This window comes from Erpetoichthys calabaricus, chromosome 2 (genome assembly GCF_900747795.2).
Source record: "Erpetoichthys calabaricus chromosome 2, fErpCal1.3, whole genome shotgun sequence".
NCBI lineage: Eukaryota > Metazoa > Chordata > Cladistia > Polypteriformes > Polypteridae > Erpetoichthys > Erpetoichthys calabaricus.
This window is the reverse complement of record NC_041395.2, coordinates 102,195,733-102,209,054: the sequence shown is the minus strand read 5'-3', so window position 1 is coordinate 102,209,054 and position 13,322 is coordinate 102,195,733.

Here is a 13,322-nt window from a genome sequence, read left to right as displayed (position 1 = left end):
TGTGGTGCTGAAGTGTCACCTGCTGCACTCGGCCCCCAATCCAGGTGCTTTGTCGTGTGGTGGGTGCGGCAACCATGCTCCCAGCCTCTCTCTCTGTCTCATTTACCCTGCTGTCTACTTTGTTTATTGTTAATTATCATTATTAAGACACTATTAAGTACAATGGCCAAAGTAAAACTAAAGAAATAAATTTCACAATAAATTTCTTTTATAAATGTACAATAAATTTCCCATTGGGATTAATAAAGTATCTATCTATCTATCTATCTATCTATCTATCTATCTATCTATCTATCTATCTATCTATCTATCTATCTATCTATCTAAAAGAAAAAGAAAGCTAATTTAACAATGAGATTGATTATAGAATGATTATAGAATGGCTACTGAACACCATTGGTTTACAGGTATTTGTATTGTGTTTTGTTTTAATGGTACTATATTTGTAAATATATTCAGAAATTGCATAGGTTTGAGTTGGATTATTAGGCAGAAGAGTAGAACCAGATCTTTACTGAGTAATGTTATTTAAAATATTGCCATTTGGCTTATCTTTCTTACAGAAGTACATAACACATATCTCATTGTTTTTCTCTCATTTCATATTCTATCCACTTGCCCCAGTAAGGGACCTAGTGGCATACAGCTGTCAAAATGTATGCAACTTTTTATAATGATTTTTTTTCACATCGAAAAAAAATTAACTTTTTTTCCAAAAAAGGTAATACTTGTACAATGCCTTCCAAATAATAATATACAATTGTGTTATGCTTCAACCATCTGTCATTTAAAAGGACGCTGTTTTTTATTTCTGTTGTTATGTAAGAATAAATTGAATAATAATAATATATTTAATAATTATTTCTAACAGGCAATTCATAAATACAACTCAAAGTATTTACATATTAATAAAACACAAACCACAAAAGCCAAGGATCGGACCACCAAGGTCCCCGCCTTCGGCCACCACCCAACTCACACTGCACCCGACCTCCTTGGCCCCTCCCATAGGTGGTGAGCCCATGGGAAGGGGGACCCACGTTGTCTCTTCGGGCTGTGCCCGGCCGAGCCCCATGGGTGCAAGCCTGGCCACCAGGCGCTCGCCATCGAGCCCCACCTCCAGGCCTGGCTCCAGAGGGGGGCCCCAGTGACCCGCGTCCGGGCGAGGGAAAACGCTGTCCAAATTTTGTATTCATCATGGAGGTTTTGTTGAACCGCACTTTGTCTCATCCCTCACCTAGGACCAGTTTGCCTTGGGTGGCCCTACCAGGGGCATAAAGCCCCAGACAACAGAGCTCCTAGGATCATTGGGACACGCAAACCCCTCCACCACGATAAGGACACTTGGACACTCGGGTGAAGAGAGGGGCGGAGCTGTCAACTGATCACCACCTGGTGGTGAGTTGGCTCCGATGGTGGGGGAGGATGCCGGTCAGGCCTGGTAGGCCCAAACGTGTTGTGAGGGTCTGCTGGGAACGTCTGGCAGAGCCCCCTGTCAGAAGTAGCTTCAACTCCCACCTCCGGCAAAACTTCGACCATGTCCCGAGTGAGGTGGGGGACATTGAGTCCGAATGGGCCATGTTCCGTGCCTCTATTGTTGAGGTGGCTGACCGGAGCTGTGGCCGTAAGGTAGTCGGTGCCTGTCGTGGCGGCAAACCCCGAACCCGTTGGTGGACACCAGCGGTGAAGGATGCCGTCAAGCTGAAGAAAGAGTCCTACCGGTCCCTTTTGTCTTGTGGGACTCTGGAGGCAGCTGATAGGTACCGGCAGGCCAAGCGGAATGCGGCTTCGGTGGTTGCTGAGGCAAAAACTTGGGCATGGGAGGAGTTTGAGGAGGCCATGGAGAATGACTTTCGGACGGCTTCGAGGAGATTCTGGTCCACCGTCCGGCATCTCAGGAGGGGGAAGCAGTGCAGTGTCAACACTGTGTATGGTGGGGATGGTGCGCTGCTGACCTCGACTCGGGACGTTGTGGGTCGGTGGGGGGAGTACTTCGAAGACCTTCTCAATCCCACTAACATGTCTTCCAATGAGGAAGCAGAGCCTGGGGACTCGGAAGTGGGCTCCCCCATCTCTGGGACTGAGGTCACCGAGGTGGTCAAAAAACTTCTTGGTGGCAGGGCCCCGGGGGTTGATGAGATACGCCCGGAGTTCCTCAAGGCTCTGGATGTTGTAGGGCTGTCTTGGTTGACACGTCTCTGCAACATCGCATGGACATCAGGGACAGTGCCTGATTTCGGCATTTGGGCTGTGCCTGGCTGAGCCCCATGGGTGCAAGCCCGGCCACCAGGTGCTCGCCATTGAGCCCCACCTCGAGGCCTGGCTCCAGAGAGGGGCCCCGGTGACCCGCGTCTGGGCGAGGGAAAACGCTGTCCAAATTTTTTATTCATCATAGAAGGTCTGTTGAACCACACTTTGTCTCATCCCTCACCTAGGACCAGTTTGCTTTGGGTGGCCATACCAGGGGCATAAAGCCTCACTTATGATCATGAGCTATGGGTAGTGACCGAAAGAACGAGATTGCGAATACAAGCGGCTGAAATGAGTTTCCTCTGCAGGGTGTCTGGGCTCTCCCTTAAAGATAGGGTGAGAAGCTCAGTCATCCGGGAGGAGCTGAGAGTACAGCCACTGCTCCTCCGAATTGAGAGGAGTCAGATGAGGTGGCTTGGGCATCTGATCAGGATGCCTCCTGGACGCCTCACTGGTGAGGTGTTCTGGGCACGTCCAACTGGGAGGAGGCCCCGGGGAAGACCCAGCACACGCTGGAGGGACTATGTCTCCCGGCTGGCCTGGGAACGCCTCGGGATTCTCCCGGAAGAAGAAGTCTAGAAGAAGTGGCCGGGGAGAGGGAAGTCTGGGCATCTCTACTTAAGCTGCTGCCCCCGCAACCTCAGATAAGTGGAAGAGGATGGATGGATGGATGGCTGGATGGACAAACCACAACAGTATTAATATGTGTTAAGACAAGGTTTATAAGGGTGTAAGAAAATTTAAGCTCATTCTGGAGATGTACTACAAGTCGATAAAAACCACAAACCCCAATGCAACAAAGTTTTGTTCTCAACAGCAGAAGCCGAAAATACCAACAAGACCTAAGACTGTGGAGGGTCAGCAATATGCACAGTAGCTTCTCCACACATGGTGGGTGAGCTCTTATGTACACTTAACATAACAATTTGCTCTTTGATAGGAAGCCGGTATAATGCTGCCAGCACAGGGCTGATGACTGCCTCACCTTCAGATCAACATCATGGCAGCACTGTTCAGAACATACTATAGACTCCTTTAAAAGAGAGAGATACAAAAAATGAACACTATACATTGGTAATGATATGAATATCTGGGCAAGTTCTTCAGCATCAGATTATAACAAGTAAAGGTCTGGAAATGTTCGTGAAATACATTGTGATGACTTTTTTAGGATGCTCAAAAGACAAATATAAGTCAAATTTGATTCCTAAGGTTAAAACATAAATAGTGACGGTGATATTCCTACCACGTTTTGTGGGGTTTAAAGCATTTAATAGTCTAAAGTACCAATAAGCAAATTTTCAGCCTTACTAGAGAGTTTATCTGTAATGAATTATGCCCTCATTCATGTTCTTATCTAATCAGAAGCAAGTGTTCAGGCCTACAAGACCCATTTTCAGTGTTTACATTTAAAAAAGATACAACAATTATTTTTTTCAACCTGAGATGCAATGTTCTTGGCTCATATTCTTTGAAGAACATGTTAAGGTATGAGTATTTATCAAGTACATACTGTGTTCTCCCCCCAACCCCCCACATCACATTTACTGTATGTTATATAAGGTGGTGTTTGGGTCTTCTAGACTCGGGATCAATGCAGGTGTGGAGACTTTGTAAAACAACAATAACACCAATTTAGGGACATTGTTTCCAAATACCCCAAACCTAATCCTATCAAGCCAATTATTTACATCACCACCAAAGATGAACACACCTATCAACTCCTTCATACCCATCTAACCTCCAACAATACCTTTCCCTTTCACACACAATAACTAATCCCATCTTTTAAAAATGGAATTGTTCAGGGACTCAACAAATAAATAATTCTGTTTATGTGGCTTCTTTCCAAAAACTAACCAGTATGGCAAACAAAATCTCTGCTCAGATGGATTGAAATTGTTTTTTTTTAAGAGAGAGAAGCCAACTTGGCAGGAGTGCCCACTTTGGAAGATGAAGAATTTTCAGAAAACAAAGATCAAGTTTCTGTCAATTTGGAGTCTGAAGGTGAGTTTAAAGAAGAATGTAGGGTTGACTCTCAGATAGGAGGAGAAATGTGGATGTCAGAATTACAGTGAAATTGAATGGTATTCTTGTCCAAAGAGGCAGCCTCCCTGCCTTCCTGCCAATGTGATAAAGATGCAACCAAGGTCAATGCAGAAGGTAGTTATTTATGTGCAAGATCATCATTCATGATTCAAGATCATAAGTGTAAGAAAATCATTCTGCATTAATCTGGAGGAGAGGTGTGTTTTTGGAGAGCAGTGGATGGAAATTGACCAAACCAATTTACATGTGTACTTTGGGCTTCATATACTTGGTGCTGTTTTCAGGTCCAATGGGGAATCCACTGTATCCCTGTGGGATAAAGAAACTGGCCAAGAGCTTTTCAATGCACAAATGTCTCTGCAAACCTTTCACAGTATTTCCTGGAGTATAAGCTTTAATAATCAAGACACTAGATCAGTTTTATGACAGAGAGACACATTAGCTACAATCAGGTTTGTATGGAAAAAGTGGGTGGAACACCTTCCCTTGTGCAGGAACCCTGGGCCCAATGTTACTTTTGATGAGCAGCTTATACTGTTTAGGGGCGACTGTAATTTTCAGGTTAAGGGCCTAACTGAAGGGCTCAATGGAGTAGTTCTTGACATAAAGACAACCAGGATAAGAATACCAATTGCTGTTATGAGCAAATCCTTCTACCATTTAGGAATATAATTGTAACCATTGTTAAAGAACAGTGCTTTGATATCAAAGGTCATACCCTAGTCTGGAACCCGCTTTATATTTGGATCTTGGATCATTATTGCTCTTTTCATTTTGTAACAGGATGGCTGCAGCGGTTTGGAGTGAACAGTTAACATAGACAAAAATTGTATTTGCAGACATGGTAAATACCATTAAAATTCCAGTCTATTATTGTAAAGTACAAATTTGTTTTTTCTATATTTATTGTACCCTTTGAAGTGGAGGAGTGGTCATTGCATGCAGGCAAGGGAGCTAAGAGATAATGGAAGGCAATGGGGCACCTGTGCCCTCCAGACAACACCTGTTAGTCAGCATTGGTGAGCAGAAGTCAAGGAAGAAACTGTTGCCACTGGACTAGTATACCTTTATTCCTAGTCAATTCATAATTAATTTTAGAAAATAGATCAAAAAAAGCAAAAACAGTTAGGTTCCCCATTCATTTTTCTATTTACAGAATATTGTTAAGGTACATACACATTTTTTTCATATTTCAGTTTCAGGTTTTTTAAATCATTTTAAACAGTGACAGATATTTTAGGGTGTCTAAAGCTAACAGGTAATTCATAAAAAATGTGTTTGAACTTTTTCTATAGAAAGTGTTTTAAGTTATTTCAAAAGCTATTTAGATAAGCAGACATTATCTTGAAATATATCTGTTAAGTATATCTTCTAACATGTTATTGTAAAACTAAAACAGTTTTGTTATATATATATCCATTTGTTTCTATAAGCTGTTATTTTTACAACTAATTACATTTACACATATAGTTCTACCTTAGGCATTAGAATATTAAAAAAGAGTCCAAAAAGATTCACTGGAACATTAAATTATAGGCAATATAACAAAAGCATCCATCAGCTATGTAGTCTTACAAACATTAGCATTTTATTCGTTTTTACATTCAAAATATACAAATTACATACATATAACAGTGGATGGGAAAAGAAATAAATATATCAAATGCTAAGTTTTGGGGTTTTTTGGTTAAGTTAAACAATACTTTTATTCTTATTAGAAGAAAATAGTCTAACAAATAAATGTAAAATTTATGTATGGTCAACATTGATTTCTTTACCCATATTTTCTTATGAAGGCTAGTTCATGCACAAATTGTAGGCATCTTGTATTATTTATACACTACCCTGATTGCTAGACTGGACAGGACACAAGTTCATCACATGCACTATTCATACTTGAGATAGTAAGTTCTCCTTTAGGCAGGCGGGTGGTCTCACACAGAGTTTCTGTATATTATCCTCAATCATGTAGGGACTCTAACCCTCACTTGGGAAAAGACACTGGGGTCTTGCACCCTAACATAGTTCCCTCCTTAAACCCTACCTATTATACAATACAATACAATACAATTTATTTTTGTATAGCCCAAAATCACACAGGAAGTGCCGCAATGGGCTTTAACAAGCCCTGCCTCTTGACAGTCCCCCAGCCTTGACTCTCTAAGAAAACAAGGAAAAACTCCCCAAAAAAAAAACCTTGTAGGTAAAAGATGGAAGAAACTTTGGGAAAGGCAGTTCAAAGAGAGATCCCTTTCCAGGTAGGTTGGGCGTGCAGTGGGTGTCAAAAAGAAGGGGGTCAATACAATACAATACAATACAATACGCAGAACAGAACAAATCCTCAATACAGTATTAAAATAAAAATTTTAGATGTACGGAGCAGAATTTAACAGTAGATGATATCACATAATATGATTTGGATTTGTTTACAGTCCTGGAGACCTCATCCATCAAGCTGCCTCCCCCATTTAGCCATTCCACGGCTGAAACAGTGCTGGGCCAGCCAATCCGATGAAAGGACCCCTCTTTTCCACGATTCCTGCGATCCTCTATCAGGGATGACTTTACCTTAGGCAGGCAAAACAACCTGGCAGGTGGACCATGGCAACAAGTGCCACATTTGAGTAACCAGAAGAGAAACAGAATAGGTGAGGGTTAGTATCCAATTATAACTATCATGTTACTTATGTTTTAGTGCTAAAGACTAACAACAGAGATGCAGTATGTACAGTTAATCAGCAGCTCTAGTCAGGATATGCCAAACTGAAGTAGTGAGTCTTCAGCCGGGATTTAAAAGCTGAGACCGAAAGGGGCATCTCTTATAGTAGCAGGCAGACCATTCCATAGTTTAGGGGCCCTGTAACTAAAAGCTCGACCTCCCACTGTTATTTAATTAATCCTTGGAATCATAAGCAGAACGGCATCTTGAGATCTTAATGTGTGCTCTGGTTTGTAAGTCATGATAAGTTCAGATAAGTAAGCCGGACCTTGGCCATTTAATGCTTTATACGTTAAAATATATATTCCCTCCATTCCCTCCAACAATTAACATCTCTGTTTTATCTGTATTTAAAGACAAGTAATTCGCATTCATCTACTCCTTTAATTTACTAACACAACTAATTAAAGACAATATTGGAGAAACTTCATTTGATCTAAATGAAAGGTATAACTGAATGTCATCTTCATACAAGTGAAAATTAACATTATGTTTCCTAATGAGAGATCCCAGTGGAAGCATGTAAAGTGAAAACAGTAAAGGTCCCAGTACTGAGCCCTGTGGGACATCATATTGAACTTCTGTGTATAATGATGGAGTACTGTCAGCACATTTCTGTACATATTGGAATCGATTTGATAAATAAAAACTAAACCAAGCGAGCACGGTGCCTGTAAGCCCAACATCATTTTCTAGCCTGTGCAGTAAAATAGAATGGACAATGGTGTCAAATGCTGCACTTAAGTCTAACAACATAATTACAGTGGAGTTTCCTTAATCAGACGATATCAGAATGTCATTTACAACCCGCGTTACAGTGATCCCTCGCTATATCACGCTTCGTCTTTCGCGGCTTCACTCCATCGTGGATTTTAAATGTAAGCATATGTGAATATATATCGCGGATTTTTCACTGCTTCGCGGATGTCTGCGGTCTACAGTACCTGTGCTTCCTCAGTTGATTTGCCCATTTGAATTCAAACAAGGGACTCATTTGAATTCAAACAAGGGACGCTATTGGCGGATGGCTGAGAAGCTACCCAATCAGAGCACGCGGTTAAGTTCCTGTGTGCTGCTGATTGGCTCAGCAATGGAGTGCTGCATTAACCAGGAAGTCTAATATCACTCATTCAGCATTAACGCACGTTACTGCTAATGCTTCAGGACTGCAGAAAAGGTAAATGTTTTGGATATGTTGAAGGAAGGAAACAGCTACACCGCTGCAGGACACAATTACAGCATCAATGAGTCCACGATTCTTTTTATTAAAAAAGGAGGAAAAACATATGAGATCTACGGCTGCAGTGTCCTTTAATCAGGGCGCAAAACGAGTTGCAAGTGGACGTGATAAGGCAGTAGTCTGGATGGAATCTGCTTTAGGGATTTGGATTGAAGAGTGCTGGAAGAAGAACAACGGCGGTGCTAAACAGTCGCCTGAAGAGGCTCCTTTAGAAGAGCTGTAACGCTATCCTTTGTTGGGCAGTAAAATTAAACTCATCGTTATTGGACAAGTCGTCGTGTCATTGTTGGTGAGTAACCATAATTAATTATTTACGTACAGTACTTATTACATGTACATAGTTTAGTGTCGCTGTACACACATTTTACTGTATACAATTTTTCTTGCATTGTACGTATTTATTGCTGGTGGCCTGTCTGTTGTAATGGCTGTAACGTATGTGATATCGGAGACGCTCGATATCTTTAAAATAATATTTAGGTTTTACTGTATGTAAACTGTTTACATACATAATTTCAATGATTCTTACCTAATATCTAAGAGAATACAAAGGGTTTATGCTGTATAACTGTGCGTGAAATGTTTATAATAGTGTGGGAGAGTTTATAAGGGCTTAAAATATATAAAAATAACCATATAAACATATGGTTTCTACTTCGCGGATTTTCTTATTTCGCGGGTGGCTCTGGAATGCAACCCCCGCGATGGAGGAGGGATTACTGTAGTGCCATTTCTGTACTATGACCAGTGCAGAAACCAGACTGGAATTTCTCAAATAAATTGTAATGTGTAAGGTGTGACTGTAGCTGACTGGCAACTACTTTTTCTAGTATTTTAGAGAGAAAGGGTAAATTTGAAATAGGCCTATAATTATTTAGTATGTGTGGGTCTAGGTCTGACATTTTAAGTAATGGTTTAATGACTGACGCTTTTAGTGCTTCGGGTACTGTGCCATGCAATAATGAACTACTGGTAATGTTTAGAATAGGCGCTGCAAGAACATCCATTGCACTTTTTACTGGTTTTTTAGAATAGGCGCTGCAAGAACATCCATTGCACTTTTTACTGGTTTTATTGGCACTGGATCTAGGGAACAAGTAGTGGGCTTCATTTTAGAAATTAAAGTTAAGACTTCCTGCTCAGTTACAGGATTAAAATTACTAAAGTGCTGAATGCAATGTGAGACAGGGTCTGCTAAGCTAGTATTTGGTTTGTACTGTGATGCTGAGATCTGGGATCTTATATTTTTAATTTTCTCATTGAAGAAGTTCATAAAGTCTGTGCTGCTAATATCTGTTGGTATTTTGCACTGTTGATCTGAATTTCCATTTGTTAATTTAGCCACTGTTCTAAACAATACCGAGGATTTTTATTAGTGCTATTTATTATTGTAGAATAGTATTCTGAGCGAGCTTTAAAGAGGGCTTTTTTATACTTATTAACACTCTCTGTCCATGAAATTTGAAAGACATGTAGCTTTGTTGTTCTCCATCTGCGCTCCAGTTTTCGACACTCTAATTTAAGAGCTCGAGTGTTTTCATTAAACCAGGGAGAGTTTCTATGTGCTTTGATCACTTTTATTTTAAGGGGAGCCACTGCGTCCAGAGCATCTCTAAAGGTCACATTATAATGTGATATTAGCTGATCTAAATGGTTTTCCACAATTACACTCGACTTACTCAAAGTATCTTCAAATTTTGAAGCAGAATTATAAGCTAGATGTCGCACTGTCTTTGTTTTAATCTGAGAGTGTGTTGGCAAGGGCAGGACTAAATCAAATGTAATTAAGTAGTGATCAGAAATAGCTTCATTTAATGAAGTAATATTTAAATTTTGAATTTCAACTTTGTAAGTTATAATTAAATCTAATATGTGGTTATGATTATGAGTTGGACCTTTGACAATCTGACAAACTCCTACTTAATTTAACAAATAAGTAAAACATTTGCTAAAAGTGTCAGTTTCCATATCAATGTGTACATTAAAATCCCCCATCAGTACTACGTGATCATAATTTATAACCAAATCAGTTAGAAAGTTACTAAATAAAGACATGAACAATGAATACGGCCCTGGTAGTCTGTAGACTGGCACTATAATTGTGTTAGAATCTGTTTTAATATTTAAAATGAATGCCTCAAAGGATGTAAAGTTGCCTAAATTTTTAGACATGATTTGGATTTTGTTACAGAGAATTATTCCAAGTCCTCCTCCTCGACCAGAATCTCTAGACTTATGAAGGAACGAGTATCCATCTGGTGACACCTCAGCTAGGGGAACAGTGTCACATTTACTTAGCCAGGTTTCAGTGAGAAGACACAGATCAGATTTTGTACTTAATATAATATCATTTACCAAAACAGCTTTACTGCCAAGAGAGCGAATGTTCAATAAGCAGCATTTAAAACTGCATGGTTCTTTCTGAACTGCTGATATATTTTTTGTTTTAATTTTAAGTAAATTTCTATTACAGATGCCCCTGGTAGAGGGTCTGGGTTTTATCCCTTGGTCTAATTACACACCTTATTTTTTGGTTATCAATTCATTTAAGGTTTGTATCAAGACTAAATTTACTGGATGCCCCACAACAGGGATTTTGGGTAACAGTTTCAGGATAGTAACAGGTGGGATAAACAACAGCCTGTGATTTAAGATCATATGACTGTGGCCTGGATGGTGCTCTAATCAGACAACCAGGCAGTTTTGCTTCCATATTTTGGGATAATACATAAGATCCCCTCCAGTTAGGATGAAGACCATCTCTTTTGAAGAATCCAGGCCTTTCCCAAAAATCATCCCAATTGTTCACAAACGCTATGCTTTTATTTGCACACAAGGGGGGTATTTTTCGTACGTGGATTAGTCGTTTAGCCGGATGTAATTGTTGACGATTTGGCATGGTCCTGGATCTGTCGGTTTTTCGAAACTCTTGCTGGAAGTGTTGTCATAGCAACACATCCTAATCCTCAAACCTGCTCGGAGCAGGTTTGTTCTACGTAATCAAGGATTAGTTTACACACGTAATCAGTGATGGTGCGTGGAAGTCATCCAGTCATGGCTTCGCCATTCATGAATGAGCGACCAATTGATATTGGTGCGCAAATTATACGAAGAGAATTTCATATAGAGAGGGTTTTGCGCGATCGGCAAGATCCTTTATTGCTCCCGGACTAAATTCTTTTCGAAAGATACCGCTTTAGCTGAGGGGGAATATTGTACCTCAAAGATTTATTAGCACCTTATATTCGAAGTCAAACTAGGTGAAGTCGGGCTCTCACAACCACACAGACAGTATGCATTGCTTTGAGGTTTTTTACAAGTGGCACTTTTTTATATACTGTAGGCAATGCGGAAAATCTAACTAAAAGTGCAGTTTGCCAGGCAATTCGTAAAGTCTGTTTTGCTCTGAAAGATTTCCTTTGGGTTTTTATTGTGTTTTCTGGACACCTGTGTGTGTAGACAAAAGAGGCGTTTCATGCCATTGCAGGTAGGTAATACACAGGTAAAAACACCCACAGTTCCATGAAGAATCTCAATCAGCCTAACATTCTCATTACCCAGGATTTCCAAATGTGATTGGGGCACATGGGACTGATCAGAGTGGAGTTTGATCAAACATTATTTGGAAAATGTACCTCTCCTCCTGATGAATAATCAGACACAGTGTCTTCATCAAATATTTGACCTTCGTCAATATCTCGTTGGTCAGACACAGGTTCTAGGGATATGACATTCCCTGCAACTGACCCAACAAAAAAGAGGGCTATATGGAACATACCTATGGCACACATGGAGGACAAATATATGCAAAGACCATCCTTTACCTGAAATGAAGTGACCACTGCATCCTGCCACTGGTTCTGAGGAGGAGCTTCCCCCTGGAATGCCCTCAGAAACAGGGCGATGGGCATTTTGCAGGAGAGCCAACTCTTCTGCAGGGGTTAGGTCTGTACCGCGTGGACCTCTACCTGTTTTTTGCTTGTCTGCCTTCTTATTAGCTTTAAAATTAATGTTTTTAAAATTATATATGATTATTTATGTCAACAATTCTTTAAATAGTTATATACCAATATTTACCAGTTTGAAGTATATTCTTGTACTTCACTTTAACCTGATCCCATGTTCTCCTTGTGCTCACGTTTGATCTGGAATTATGACATATTAAATACTAATTAATCTGACACATAGGAAATTAAACGCTGCATTCAGTAAGTACAATGCACACTACTCAGCGTTTAATTTGTTGGCCACTTTTTGCCAGCCGTCTTTTCTGGTCTGGGCTGCTTTTGCAGTGTTACCCCTTGTGCATATTAAATCTTGAAGTTCTTCATGTCCTTTGAATAAAAGGTCTTGCGCCGCGTGTGTGAAAAAAAAATGCGCCCGTTCTTTCGTCATTTTGTTACAGCCTATCAAAGACTTGCTGATCATGTTTTCTAGACTCAATATATATGGGCTTTTCACTCAGCGCGGGCACGTGCATTCATCTCGGATGATTAGATCCAGCTCGACTAATCTAATACACGGCTGCATTTGAAAAACCGACCTATCCCGGATGAGTGTCACCGGCATTAACTTATCCAAGATGAGGCACCTGATCTCGGATGATTTAAACGACGTACGAAAAATACCCCCCAGGTTTCTAGCCTGCAGTGAAGGGAATGCAATCTGCTATAAATCACATCCCCTCTATATAATCTTGGTAAGGGGCCAGATACAACTAAATTCCGACATTTTCTTTTAGCTTTGGTGCATAGAGAGATGAAGTTCCTCTTTAATACTTCAGATTGCTGTAAATAAATATCATTAGTGTCGACATGCAGCAATAAGGTAGATACTTCATCGTCGGCGACACAGTCCAATGCGGCCTCTATGCCAGAAATCTTGGCCCCTGCGAGGCATTTAACATTAACTGCTGGTTTAACATAGTTTGGAATGCTAACATTCCACACTATGGAATCGCCAATTATGAGCACTTTCTTATTCTCAGTTTCCACAGGCACGCTGTGGAGTGCTGAGAATCTGTTCTGGGTCCGAATTGATAACCTGGGTGCCGGGGTACTAAAT